Source organism: Nerophis lumbriciformis, linkage group LG12 (assembly GCF_033978685.3).
Source record: "Nerophis lumbriciformis linkage group LG12, RoL_Nlum_v2.1, whole genome shotgun sequence".
Taxonomy (NCBI): Eukaryota; Metazoa; Chordata; class Actinopteri; order Syngnathiformes; family Syngnathidae; genus Nerophis; species Nerophis lumbriciformis.
In genome coordinates this window covers 21,979,945-21,993,145 of record NC_084559.2, presented here as the reverse complement: position 1 = coordinate 21,993,145, position 13,201 = coordinate 21,979,945, and the positions used below count along the sequence as shown (strand labels likewise).

Sequence of the window (13,201 nt, the reverse complement as noted above, 5' to 3'; positions counted from 1 at the left end):
CAACGATTGGTATGTGTTTGTTTGGCATTAAAGGAAACTAACAACTATGAACTAGGTTTACAGCGTATGAAATACATTTGGCAACAACATGCACTTTGAGAGTGCAAACAGCCCAGTTTTCAACAATTAATATATTCTGTAGACATACCGTCATCCGCTCTCTTTTCCTGGGGGTCTGGCGGCAGATTTCTTTGACTTTATCGTTGGAAATGCATCTGCTTTGAGTGTCGCAGGATATCCACACATTCTTGCCATCTCTGTCGTAGCATAGCTTTCGTCGGTAAAGTGTGCGGAACAAACGTCCAATTCCTTGCCACTTTCGCATCTTTGGGCCACTGGTGCAACTTGAATCCGTCCCTGTTCGTGTTGTTACACCCTCCGACAACACACCGACGAGGCATGATGTCTCCAAGGTACGGAAAACAGTCGAAAAAAACGGAAAATAACAGAGCTGATTTGACTCGGTGTTTGAGAAAATGGCGGATTGCTTCCCGATGTGACGTCACAACGAGAACGAATAATAGAAAGGCGTTTAATTCGCCAAAATTCACCCATTTAGAGTTCGGAAATCGGTTAAAAAAAAAAAAGGTCTTTTTTCTGCAACATCAAGGTATATATTGACGCTTACATAGGTCTGGTGATAATGTTCCCCTTTAAGAATTGTAGAAATAATTGGAAACTCAAGTCAGCCATGACATTATGTTCTTTACATGTGTATGTAAACCTTTGACCACGACTGTACATAAATTGATACAATGTAGTGCGTTATTTCTAATATTTGTCAGAATCCAAGGTATGGCCAAAGACAGCAAAGTAAAGAATTCACAAGAGTTTCCTTCTAAAAAAGAAATGAAAAGCGTCAGGAAACAACACCTAGAGTTGAATAGGAAGGTGGCCTGCCTCAACAGGATTCAGTTTTTCTGCATCCTGTCTACCCCCACTGAGATTAGTCACATACCCTGGTTGAACCCGTCGACCTGCAAGCATCTCTCAGAGCCGAGTCCAACCAACATCCCCCACAGTCACAGGCTTCACTTGCAATCATCAGGATAAACACACTGCGACCTACAATAACGTATAGGTGAGCATGAATATGGTAGGTTGGGATCCAGCAAAAAAAAAAACCCGACATCTGCAACCATTATCCAAGTGTGCTCCAGAAGAGCAATAGGACGGGGTACATTTTTGACTGATGAAGTCACCACATCTGCGGTTATGAACACTTCGTGTTGTGTGCTTTAACTCCTGCACTCTCTTTTGCTTGTTCCTGTCCTGTCATCTCCCACACAAGTTTGCAGCTTTACTTCCTATTACACCGGCAAATGCATACGTTTTCCCAGGTTCGAGCAAACAAATAAGCGCGCGAGCTGGGAGGGGCGTGTGCTAAGTGGACCCCCCCCCCCAAATGACTGCTGCCCAATTCTCTCAAAGTCCACCTCAACTCCCTTGAGGTTATAGGCAGCAGCTGAGTGTTCAGTGATGTCTGCAATTATCCCGTGTCTAGACAACGTCTAGTGAAGCACATTTTGCTCAGGCGCGGCTCTATAAATGAACGGGCTTGGAACACATACAAGGTCTCTCAGCTGGAGACGTGGTGGTAAATAAAAAAGATCAGTACCAATAAAACACCAAAAACAGAAAAAAACATAGGAAGGCATCTATACATTTTTAACATTTGTTTTGTTGTTTTGGGATTCTAAATGAAAATGTTGCAAATGTCTGATGTGTATTTGTTGGGTTTGTTAACTAAATATTAGTGATGTCCGATAATGGCTTTTTGCCGATATCCGATATTGTCCAACTCTTTAATTACCAATACCGATATCAACCGATATATACAGTCGTGGAATTAACACATTATTATGCCTAATTTGGATTCTAAATGAAAACGTTGCAAATGTCTGATGTGTATTTGTTGGGCTTGTTGACTAAATATTAGGGATGCCCGATAATGGCTTTTTGCCGATATCCGATATTCCGATATTGTCCAACTCTTTAATTACCGATACCGATATCAACCGATATATACAGTCGTGGAATAAACTCATTATTATGCCTAATTTGGACAACCAGGTATGGTGAAGATAAGGTGCTTTTAAAAAAAATTAATACAATAAAATAAGATAAATAAATTAAAAACATTTTCTTGAATAAAAAAGAAAGTAAAACAATATAAAAACAGTTACATAGAAACTAGTAATTATTGAAAATGAGTAAAATTAACTGTTAAAGGTTAGTACTATTAGTGGACCAGCAGCACGCACAATCATGTGTGCTTACGGACTGTATCCCTTGCAGACTGTATTGATATATATTGATATATAATGTAGGAACCAGAATATTAATAACAGAAAGAAACAACCCTTTTGTGTGAATGAGTGTAAATGGGGGAGGAAGGTTTTTTGGGTTGGTGCACTAATTGTAAGTGTATCTTGTGTTTTTTATGTTGATTTAATTTAAAGAAAAAAAACAAAAAAAACAACAAAAAAAACGATACCGATAATAAAAAAAACGATACCGATAATTTCCGATATTACATTTAAACGCATTTATCGGCCGGTAATATCGACCTGCCGACATCTCTACTAAATATGTAAAGAATAAATCAATATACCGTATTTTTTGCACTATAAGTCTCAGTTTTTTTTCATAGTTTGGCCGGGGGTGCGACTTATACTCAGGAGCGACTTATGTGTGAAATTATTAACACATTACCGTAAAATATCAAATAATATTATTTAGCTCATTCACGTAAGAGACTAGACGTAGAAGATTTCATGGGATTTAGTGATTAGGAGTGAGAGATTGTTTGGTAAACGTATAGCATGTTCTATATGTTATAGTTATTTAAATGACTCTTACCATAATATGTTACGTTAACATACCAGGCACGTTCTCAGTTGGTTATTTATGCCTCATATAACGCACACTTATTCAGCCTGTTGTTCACTATTCTTTATTTATTTTAAATTGCCTTTCAAATGTCTATTCTTGGTGTTGGCTTTTATCAAATAAATTTCCCCAAAAAATGCGACTTATATATGTTTTTTTTCTTCTTTATTATGCATATTTGGGTGGTGCGACTTATACTCCGGAGCGACTTATCCTCTGAAAATTACGGTAACTCTACTTTCAATTTAACAATAATATTTAACAATATTTGGAGATTTTGTTAGAAAAATATTCATTTATTATTACCTAATAAATCTACTGGAACCACAAGTTGCCTTTGTTTTATTACATAAAAAGGGCATGCATTAGCGTTGCCATGGTTTTGGACCATTGGGCTATTGCACCGAATCTGTGCAATTTGCATTCCCAGAAAATAAAATATGATAATGTGGGGTACAATTTACAGTAATTTTGTTTGTTTACAGCAAATGTGGCATATTTAATAAATACAGTTTAAATTAGAGATGTCCGATAATGGCTTTTTTGCCGATATCCAATATTCTGATATTAATTACCGATTCCGATATCAACCTATACCGATATATACAGTCGTGGAATTAACACATTATTATGCCTAATTTTGTTGTGATGCCCCGCTGGATGCATTAAACAATGTAACAAGGTTTTTCCAAAATAAATCAACTCAAGTTATGGAAAAAAATGCCAACATGGCACTGCCATATTTATTATTGAAGTCACAAAGTGCATTTTTTTTTTTAACATGCCTCAAAACAGCAGCATGGAATTTGGGACATGCTCTCCCTGGGAGAGCATAAGGAGGTTGAGGTATGCGGGGTTGGGGGGTGCAGGGTTGAGGTGTGGGGGGTAGGGGGTGTGTATATTGTAGCGTCCCGGAAGAGTTAGTGCTGCAAGGGGTTCTGGGTATTTGTTCTATTGTGTTTATGTTGTGTTACGGTGCGGACGTTCTCCCGAAATGTGTTTGTCATTCTTGTTTCGTGTGGGTTCACAGTGTGGCGCATATTTGTAACAGTGTTAAAGTTGTTTGTACGGCCACCCTCAGTGTGACCTGTATGGCTGTTGACCAAGTATGCCTCGCATTCACTTGTGTGTGTGTAAAGCCGTAGATATTATGCGATTGGGCCGGCACGCAAAGGCAATGCCTTTAAGGTTTATTGGCGCTCTGTACTTCTCCCTACGTCCGTGTACACAGCGGCGTTTAAAAATGTTATACGTTTTACTTTTTGAAATCGATACCGATAATTTCCGATATTACATTTTAAAGCATTTATCGGCAGTTTGATATTATCGGACATCTCTAGGAAATATAGCATTTGTTGGGTCCTTGTGTCGACTATACCATGAAATATATATTTCCACATTTGTGTTACTGCTTATCACAACTATACTTAAAGTTTATTTTCTAAACAAAAAAAAGAGAGAATATTAAGAAAAAAAAATCAACCTTAAAGGAGCTGTTTGTTATTTGCACAGTTTTGTATTTAAAAAAAACAACGTTTTTGTTGAATTTCGACTTATTTTAAGTATAAATCAAGTGCGGCTATTTTTAATGTCTTTTGTGTTACCTGTTAAAAACACACGTTACTCTAAGGCCCTGTCTACAGTAAGCCGGATAACTCCTTAAACGAATAATTATTTAGCATAAGCCGCGCGTCAGCCACACTAAACCATCGTTTAAGGTACCCCTCCTTGGATAACTTTTTACACGGGTAAGTGGGCTGTGTATTTCTTGAATCTCCGGCTCTTAGCTTTTTATGGACTCATCGATTGTTTACAAACTGAGTTCGGAGAGGAAGTGACGCCAGAAAGACCGCGCCCCACATGGGAAGTGACGTCAGAAAGAACGCGACACAGCCAGCTTCATAACAAACGGTTTTGTAACTCGGAGCTAACCACTGGAAATATGGAGGCGAGTCATCCAGAAATGCGCGATTGCAGCTATTTGGGATACGACACTTCTCAGATGGCAAGAGAACTTTCGAAGGTCCAGGTCAGCTGTGATTCTACTTACCAAAAAACTTTGTCCATTTGTTGAAGGAGAGACAACGAGAACGCGGGCTCCCGTGGGAGCATACTTGCCAACCCTCCGGATTTTCCCGGGAGAGTCCCGAATTTCAGTGCCCCTCAAGAAAATCTCCCGCGGCCACCATTCTCACAAATTTCTCCCGATTTCCACCAGGACAACAATATTGCTACACCATCCTTCACTGGGCGCCGTTTCCGGCCGGACAATAATAACGGTTACACCTCGAAGTCAAGCGCGGCAATCAGAACAGAAGAAGAAGAAGACGAAGCAGAAGAAGAGACATGACGATGACGAGTAAGAAGAAGTACGCTTGCAAGTTCCAAAATGATTGGAAAACAGAATTTCAGTACATCCAGGACAGCTCGAAGGGGAAGGGGTATGCTGCCTGCAAATTTTGTAGATCAGACTTCTCCATTGAACACGGTGGCCGAAAGGATATAGTCACTCATGAACGGTCAGAGAAGCACAAGGCTGCGGCAACGCAGCACCGGTCACAGCCCAGTATTATGGGCCACCTTGCTAAATGGAGACCCGAGGGTGTAACTTATGCCGAGACAAAGATGGCTATGCTGATAGCTACAAGCAACATCCCGTTCCCATTTGCGGATGTTTTCAACAAATCCGTGAAGCTGTTGACTTTATAAATGAGCTTCTTAAACAAGCTTAGCTGCTATGCAGTCACTTAAGTGGGAAGCGACGTGTGATGATTAGTTTTTATTGTATTACAAATGTTTTTAGTTATTCGCTCAATGCCTTCATGATGGTTTGTATGTTGTATGTATTTTATGTATTTGTACCTTGTTTTTACTGTTGTACCTTGTTTTTACTGTTGTACCTCGTTTTTACTGTTGAACCTTGTTTTTAATGACTACTGCTGCAAACCAAATTGCCCCTCGGGGACAATAAAGATTTTCTAAGTCCAAGTCTAAGTCTAAGTCTAAGATATGTTCCCAGGTTCAGAGATCGCTCGCCAGTACGCAAATGGCAGAACAAATGCTACTCAAATAGTGAAAGGTGAGTGTATAGGGTTGCCACCCGTCCCTTATAATACGGAGTTGTCCCGTATTTTATGATTAAATTGTTAAATATATATATATATTTTTTAAGTAAGCAGTAAGTACAGTACGGGCCTTTTGAATATCTCCCCAATTCTGAGGTCTCAAGGTTGGCAAGTATGCGTCGAAGTGTGCTTTGTATTACCTGGCCGACGAGGGAAGACTACGGAAAACAGTGAATGCTTTTGGACTGGCTAAGCAGACTGGATCAGTTATTGTCCGCCATGTATGTCGAGTGATTACTCAACGTCTAGGTCCAGAGTATATAAAGTCACCAAAAAGGAATGGACAATGAAGGTGAAGGCAAAAGAGTGAGGAGTGTCCTGACCAGATCTCTAGATCCCTAGATTGATTGATGTAAAATGTTCTTTATCACATTGTTTACTTTCCCATGTCCATTAAAGATTTGATTAATTTATGATGGCTCAGGTGTGATTCACTACAATAGGGCCCCACAGCACACTGGATTCCAGTTAATTGAAATACCACAACACTGGATATTTTTCAGATAAGTTACATTTAAAGGGGAACATTATCACCAGACCTATGTAAGCGTCAATATATACCTTGATGTTGCAGAAAAAAGACCATATATTTTATTAACCGATTTCCGAACTCTAAATGGGTGAATTTTGGCGAATTAAACGCCTTTCTATTATTCGCTCTCGGAGCGAGTTGTGACGTCACATCGGGAAGCAATCCGCCATTTTCTCAAACACATTACAAACACCGAGTCAAACCAGCTCTGTTATTTTCCGTTTTTTCGACTGTTTTCCGTACCTTGGAGACATCATGCCTCGTCGGTGTGTTGTCGGAGGGTGTAACAACACGAACAGGGACGGATTCAAGTTGCACCAGTGGCCCAAAGATGCGAAAATGGCAAGAAATTGGACGTTTGTTCCGCACACTTTACCTTTATGCTACGACAGAGATGGCAAGAATGTGTGGATATCCTGCGACACTCAAAGCAGATGCATTTCCAACGATAAAGTCAAAGAAATCTGCCGCCAGACCCCCATTGAATCTGCCGGAGTGTATGAGCCATTCAGGGACAAAGGACCTCGGTAGCACGGCAAGCAATGGCGGCAGTTTGTTCCCGCAGACGAGCGAGCTAAACCCCCTGGATGTCTTGGCTCACACCGTCCCTTATGCCACTGAAGATGATCAAGAGAAGAATATCGACCCTCGCTTCCCTGGCCTGCTGACATCAACTCCAAAACTGGACAGATCAGCTTTCAGGAAAAGAGCATGGATGAGGGTATGTCTACAGAATATATTAATTGATGAAAATTGGGCTGTCTGCACTCTCAAAGTGCATGTTGTTGCCAAATGTATTTCATATGCTGTAAACCTAGTTCATAGTTGTTAGTTTCCTTTAATGCCAAACAAACACATACCAATCGTTGGTTAGAAGGCGATCGCCGAATTCGTCCTCGCTTTCTCCCGTGTCGCTGGCTGTCGTGTCGTTTTCGTCGGTTTCGCTTGCATACGGTTCAAACCGATATGGCTCAATAGCTTCAGTTTCTTCTTCAATTTCGTTTTCGCTACCTGCCTCCACACTACAACCATCCGTTTCAATACATGCCTAATCTGTTGAATCGCTTAAGCCGCTGAAATCCGAGTCTGAATCCGAGCTAATGTCGCTATAGCTTGCTGTTCTATGTGCCATGTTTGTTTGTGTTGGCATCACTATGTGACGTTACAGGAAAATGGACGGGTGTATATAACGATGGTTAAAATCAGGCACTTTGAAGCTTTTTTTAGGGATATTGCGTGATGGGTAAAATTTTTAAAAAAAACTTCGAAAAATAAAATAAGCCACTGGAAACTGATTTTTAATGGTTTTAACCCTTCTGAAATTGTGATAATGTTTCCCTTTAAGAACTTGCACACAAAGCAACACTGGAGGTGATTAGGTCGAATTGCGCCGGCGGACGGAGGGGAGTGAGGGGGTCTTAAACGACCATTGTGTGTGTGTGTGGACAAGGATAAGGTTAGGTGGGATTTACCCTGGATAACCTTAGTGTAGAAGGGGTCTAAGTCATCTTCAGTTTGGTAACTGTATTTAGTAACAGTATTAAGTAATAAGTCGGATCCGTTAGAGTTGGACTGCGCCAGGGATGCCCTTCGTCACCAATTTCTAGGCGCAATCACGGCGCTGAGAGGACCAATTTGGTGGCTGCAGGATTAGGTCTCTGCTTTTTGCAGAAGATGTGGTCTAGATGGCTCCATCTGCCCAGGATCTTCGGCTCTCACTGGCTCGGTTTGCAGCAGAGTGTGAAGCGACTGGGATGAGAATCGGCACCTCCAAGTTCAAGTCTATGGTTCTCGCCCGGAAAAGGGTGGAGTGCCATCTCCGGGTTGGGGTGGAGATGCTCCATGTGGAGGAGTTCAAGTATGTTGCAGTCTTGTTCATAAGAGTAGATCGTGAGATCGACAGGTGGATCGCTGCGACGTCTGCAGTGAAGTGGATCCTGTATCGGTCCGTCGTGGTAAAGAAGGAGTTGAGCCGGAAGGCAAAACTCTCATGTGAGGAGGCGTGGCTGGCGGACCTGCAGCGAGGCGGGGCACGCCGGAGCCGACTCCGAGATGGCGGCGAGGAGGCGTGGCCGGCGGACCTGCAGCGAGGCGGGGCGCGCCGGGACCGCCTCCGAGATGGACGTCAGGTGCGTGGATCACCCACCTGGGCACAATTCTGTAATCACCTGTCAGTGTGTAAAAGGGCAGCAGCCGAGAAGGACGAGGTCCACCAGTCGATACAGAGCGAAAGCGACAGAGAGCGAGATGAACAAGACGACGCGGGAGTCTGAAAAGCAACCGAAGAGCGAGCAGTTGAAAGAGGAGCTGAAAAGCGACCCGACGAGACGAAGGTTTTATTGAAAGAATAAAACAAAGTCACAAACTGCTCGCCGTCATGTCAGTTCTTGGTGGTCCATGGAACCCGGAGGGAGGAAAACCTCCACATCTCAATATACTGTTTGATCTACGTTCCCATCCTCATCTATGGTCATGAGCTTTGGGTTATGACCGAAAGAACAAGATCACGAGTACAAGCGGCCGAAAAGAGTTTTGTTCGTCGGGTGGTGGGGCTCTCCCTTAGAGATAGGGTGAGACGCTCTGTCATTCAGGAGGAGCTCAGAGTAAAGACACTGCTCCTCCACATCAAGAGGAGCAAGATGCTCTCCGGACACCTCCCTTGGAAAATGTTTAGGGCACGTCGGACCGGTAGGAGGCCACGGGGAAGACCCAGGACACGTTGGGGGAGACTATGTCTCCCGGCTGGCCTGGAAACGCCTCGGGATCCCTTGGAAGGAGCTGGACGAAGTGGCTGGGGAGAGGGAAGTCTGGGCTTCTTTGCTTAGGCTTCTGCCACCGCGACCCGACCTTGAAAAGGCGGAAGAAGATGGATGGATGGATGGATGGATGGATAGAGAGTTTAGTAACTATGTCAAAAAGTAAAACAAGTTTCCTGAGGTGGGCAAATAAACACTTTGAGTACATCCGTATGTGTATCATCAGATTTATAATTGACAAAACACAGTTTATTTTGAAAATGGCACAACATGCAAACGTCACAAATTCAATTGAATGGCTCGTTTATACTTATGTTCAAAATTATTCAGACCCTGACTAAATTTTGAGGTCCGGTGATTTGTATTACATATATTGACTTCAGTATCTTCCTTCTTAGAAAAAGACAGTCAAGTGTGAAAATACTTTCAGAAAGCATGTGATATTAATGCTTTTTTTTTTTTTTTTTTTACTATTTTTAATAGGGTATTTTTTTTCACTTTGGAAATTAATCATATCCCCGTTCTGACCATAATTTTAAAGAAACACAGTTGTTGCCCTATTTTAAAGAACTTCTAGCATTATCGATTCTTCTGTTGAATCAAGTTTAAACTGAAAAAAATTATAATCCCCCAGCTGTGATCCAGAAAAATAGCAGTTTTAATTTAATTTTTTTCATATTAAGCAATTGTTTTGGGTGATTACAATATACCACAAATGTTTAGCCAAAATGGGCTCATTTTATTTATACATGCTTTACTTACTTTTGCAGTGGACAGCAATATCTAGTGAATACTCTTTTCTACTATCATGTTAGGTAGGTATGTCAGTATACTGTATATTTTTTTTATTGGACTTGTCTCTCCACTCTGTAGCACTTTGAGATTCCATAAATATAAAAAGCATTGTAAAAAAAGAAATTATTAAATTATATAATCAAAACATACTACATGGAGCTGTTTCTAGGGTACACATATGTAGTAGTTATAATGCAATTGTTACATCAACCATTTTATATGATAAAGTAGTAGCAGTCCACCACAGGACATTAGATTCATTTGACCCCAATAAATCACACATTATCGAACAGCTCATGATATCCTCTTCACAGCAAACCAATGTTTATTCTCGTAGAAAACTTTCAACAGAGGAATAAGGCTGTGAAATGCTGCAGAGGACAAATGTGAATTGCCAAGAGTCAGAACGTTAAGCCTACATTAAGAAAAGTGTTTGGATAATTGTGTCAGCATGTTTAAAATAACATTATATAGTGTTTGTGCCATTTTCTTTTGTTATTTTCAGCTAAAAAAAAAACTAATTCACCATTTTTTTTTTACTTTCAAACAAATGTTGCCAGATTTTTTTCACAGTAAAACATTCTAGTCAACTGATGTTTTGAAAAATATTGTAATGTATAGGGCAATCACTCACAGGAATCAACTTCCACAATATCTGGTATCAATCACCAGCATAGTGGGTTTATAAAGGCCTACTGAAACCCACTACTACCGACCACGCAGTCTGATAGTTTATACATCAATGATGAAATCTTAACATTGCAACACATGCCAATACGGCCGGGTTATCTTACTAAAGTGCAATTTTGAATTTCGCGCAAAATATCCTGCTGAAAACGTCTCGGTATGATGACGTCAGCGCGTGACGTCACGGATTGTGGAGGACATTTTGGGACAGCATGGTGGCCAGCTATTAAGTCGTCTGTTTTCATCGCAAAATTCCACAGTATTCTGGACATCTGTGTTGGTGAATCTTTTGCAATTTGTTCAATGAACAATGGAGACAGCAAAGAAGAAAGCTGTAGGTGGGAAGCGGTGTATCGCGGTCGGCTGCAGCAACACAAACACAGCCGGTGTTTCATTGTTTACATTCCCGGAAAATGACAGTCAAGCTTTACCATTGGCCTGTGGAGAACTGGGACAACAGAGACACTTACCAGGAGGACTTTGAGTTGGATGCGCAGACACGGTACCGTGAGTACGCATGCAGCTGCGGCTTCCAAACATTTGATCGCTTGCCCATACGTGCGTGCCGCTATGTGCATGTCACGTACGTAACTTTGGGGACTTTGGGGAAATATATGTGCTGTATGAACTTTGGGGAGGTGAACGGTACTTTGGGCTGTGGGATTGAGTGTGTTGTGCAGGTGTTTGAGTTGTATTGGCGGGTTATATGGACGGGAGGGGGGAGGTGTTTGTTATGCGGTATTAATTTGTGACATATTAAATATAAGCCTGGTTGTGTTGTGGCTAATAGAGTATATATATGTCTTGTGTTTATTTACTGTTTTAGTCATTCCCAGCTGAATATCAGGTCCCACCCGCCTCTCACAGCATCTTCCCTATCTGAATCGCTCCCACTGCCCTCTAGTCCTTCACTCTCACTTTCCTCATCCACAAATCTTTCATCCTCGCTCAAATTAATGGGGGAATCATCGCTTTCTCGGTCCGAATCGCTCTCGCTGCTGGTGGCCATGATTGTAAACAATGTGCAGATGTGAGGAGCTCCACAACCTGTGACGTCACGCTACTCGTCTGCTACTTCCGGTACAGGCAAGGCTTTTTTATCAGCGACCAAAAGTTGTGAATTTTATCGTCGATGTTCTCTACTAAATCCTTTCAGCAAAAATATGGCAATATCGCGAAATGATCAAGTATGACACATAGAATGGACCTGCTATCCCCGTTTAAATAAGAAAATCGCATTTCAGTAGGCCTTTTAGAATAGACTAAGAGGAGAAGTATTGCGGAAAGAGATTATTCTAGATTGTACCTAATGTCATGACTGTTTTTTTGACTATTGACTATCTTATTGATTGTGGGACAAGCAGTAGAAAATGGATGGATGGTACTTTTTCGTCACTTATTGTTTGTATTTGGTACACTAATGTGTATATTTAAGGCCATTGGTTCTTTGTTTTATTTTTGCAAAAATACATATATATATATATATTTATATAGCTCTTTATCTTTGGTATGAACATTATTATGTAAACTCGAAGTTATTATTACTTTTTTTGGTTCTTTGTTGTTGCTATTTTTGTATTACAACATTTTATTATTTGATCATGTTGTACTGCATTGTAATCTTTTGTTTTGTGATTGTGTGATGTTTTTTGCCTGGACCCCAGGAAGAATAGCCTCCACTGCGGTGTAGACTAATGGGGATACTTAATACAGTGTTTTTCAACCTTTTTTGAGCCAAGGCACATTTTTTGCGTTGAAAAAATCCAGAGGCACACCACCAGCAGAAATCATTAAAAAAGGAAACTCAGTTGACAGTAAAAAGTCGTTGTCGCAATTGTTGGATATGACTTTAAACCATAACCAACCATGCCTCACTATAGCTCTTGTCTCAAAGTAGGTGTACTGTCACCACGTGTCACATCACACCCTGACTTATTTGGACTTTTTTGCTGTTTTCCTGTGTAAATGTTTTAGTTCTTGTTTTGCGCTATTTTGGTGTCTTTTTCTCTTTTTTCGGTATTTTCCTGTAGCAGTTCCATGTCTTCCTCTGAGCGATATTTCCCGCATCTACTTTGTTTTAGCAATCAAGAATATTTCAGTTGTTTTCATCCTTCTTTGTGGGGACATTGTTGATTGTCATGTCATGTTCGGATGTACATTGTGGACGCCGTCTTTGCTCCACAGTAAGTCTTTGCTGTCGTCCAGCATTCTGTTTTTGTTTACTTTGTAGCCAGTTCAGTTTTAGTTTCGTTCTGCATAGCCTTCCCTCAGCTTCAATGCCTTTTCTTAGGGGCACTAACCTTTTGGTTTTTTTTGGTTTAAGCATTAGATACTAGGGATGTCCGATAATATCTGACTGCCAATATTATCGTCCGATAAATGTAGCCGGTTCAGTGTTTATTTTTGGTTTAAGC

The 13,201-nt window shown here is 41.0% G+C and overlaps 1 long non-coding RNA gene across 1 annotated transcript in view; it reads right to left on the bottom strand.

Moving 5' to 3' along the window:
• Nucleotides 1–12,561, bottom strand: part of LOC133623107 (uncharacterized) — a 225,393-nt gene extending 212,832 nt beyond the window's left edge. Inside the window, exon 1 of the long non-coding RNA XR_009817851.1 lies at nt 12,512–12,561. This is a non-coding gene — a long non-coding RNA (uncharacterized lncRNA). The remainder of the gene's footprint in view (nt 1–12,511) is intronic.
• Nucleotides 12,562–13,201: the final 640 nt, after the last annotated feature.